Below are 2,500 nucleotides of genomic sequence, written 5' to 3'. Positions count from 1 at the left end.
TACATACACACTAACCCACAGACATACACACTAACCTACATACATACACACTAACCTACATACATACACACTAACCTACATACATACACACTAACCCACATACATACACACTAACCTACAGACATACACACTAACCCACATACATACACACTAACCCACAGACATACACACTAACCCACAGACATACACACTAACCAACAGACATACACACTAACCCACAGACATACACACTAACCTACAGACATACACACTAACCCACAGACATACACACTAACCAACAGACGTACACACTAACCTAAAGACATACACACTAACCCACAGACATACACACTAACCTACAGACATACACACTAACCAACAGACGTACACACTAACCCACAGACATACACACTAACCCACAGACATACACACTAACCAACAGACATACACACTAACCTAAAGACATACACACTAACCCACAGACATACACACTAACCTACAGACATACACACTAACCAACAGACGTACACACTAACCCACAGACATACACACTAACCTACAGACATACACACTAACCCACAGACATACACACTAACCCACAGACATACACACTAACCTACAGACATACACACTAACCAACAGACATACACACTAACCTACAGACATACACACTAACCCACAGACATACACACTAACCAACAGACATACACACTAACCTACAGACATACACACTAACCTACAGACATACACACTAACCCACAGACATACACACTAACCCACAGACATACACACTAACCTACAGACATACACACTAACCAACAGACATACACACTAACCCACAGACATACACACTAACCTACAGACATACACACTAACCAACAGACATACACACTAACCCACAGACATACACACTAACCTACAGACATACACACTAACCTACAGACATACACACTAACCAACAGACATACACACTAACCTACAGACATACACACTAACCAACAGACATACACACTAACCCACAGACATACACACTAACCTACAGACATACACACTAACCAACAGACATACACACTAACCCACAGACATACACACTAACCTACAGACATACACACTAACCTACAGACATACACACTAACCAACAGACATACACACTAACCTACAGACATACGCACTAACCACGGGCCTTGAGACTTATATTTTTCCCAGTGGGATTCAAACCCAAACCTCCAAGTGTTGTCTTTCACAGCTGCAGACAAAGTAAGTCTGTGAAGTGGCTTGAATCGAAAACAACTCTAATGCAGGAACACACACACACACACACTGAAAATAGGCTTTATGGTCCATGTGGGGTTTGAAACCATTACCACGGCGCTAACTCGCTCATATTTTTTAGGAAAAGCTGTCACTGTCATTATTCCCGGACGTGAATCTTGAGAACCCAAATCCACATCTGCACAGCCAACATTCACAGCAGCATCTCCCTCATGACGATGCAGCGCCACAGACAGGAGAACAAGGGGTCACCCTTCCTGCTTCAAAATCCAGCTGAAACCAGCTACTGATGGCTGCCATCTGCTCTGCTGTATGTGTGGAACCAAGTTAGATCCAGCTGGTCTTCCAGCATAAAAACCTTCAATATCCTGACTGATATATCTTGCCTAATTCAGATGTCTTATTCAGCGGGGTCGGCTTATGTATTTTAGACGAGTAAAACCAGATCATTGAGGACCGTTGCAACGCGGATGATAAGACCGATGTGTCTGGAACTATCATCTGCACTATAATTAAGAAAAGGCCAAAGAGAAGGTGACTTTAACCAAGTTACATGAAGCACCAGTACAGCAGGGGAAGGAACTCAGCTATAGATCATCTCAACAGATATCTTTGTACGTGGAAGCTCCTCCTGGGTCATCATTACAGTTGTTGTTTAGGACACATTTTACGCTCCCATCACACTGTATCATGCCTCTAAAAGGTCTCATTTGGCTCCATTCAATAGCCATTTTAAGAAAGATTATTACAATTTGCACCAATTCAATAGTAATTTCAGCTGCAAAGTCGTAAATGTCCTCAAGCACGACACTAAGTATCCTGACTTCACAGATTACAGGCAAACACTGTTACCAGACAAACAACGGCACACAGACAATGGCTAATTATGAAAGGCCTTCAGATATGATGTTATCTGTCTTTATCTAAAATGTGGAAAGTCAGAATATTACTACTACGACTACTGGGTCCATACATACAGTATGTCATCAGTTATAAAAATAATAATAAAAAACTAGCAACAGCAGAGCAAGGATATGACCAAACAGATAGTTAAAACAATACCGCTTTCTTATAATCGTCTCGTGTGGCGTCGGCCATCTTTGTTTACTGTGAAACTAACCAACTAGTGTACACTTCTGACAGTTTCTACCTTCATCTCAACTCTCCGCTCTCAGGAGATAACCCAGACACAGGCCTTTTTGTTTTTCGGGTGGTCCGTCCGGAACGCCAGGAGGGAATTTCTTTTCCG

The sequence above is a fragment of the Cyclopterus lumpus genome, chromosome 17 (assembly GCF_009769545.1).
Source record: "Cyclopterus lumpus isolate fCycLum1 chromosome 17, fCycLum1.pri, whole genome shotgun sequence".
Lineage (NCBI taxonomy): Eukaryota > Metazoa > Chordata > Actinopteri > Perciformes > Cyclopteridae > Cyclopterus > Cyclopterus lumpus.
The sequence above is the reverse complement of the archived record's forward strand: the minus strand, read 5'-3'. Positions refer to the sequence as shown.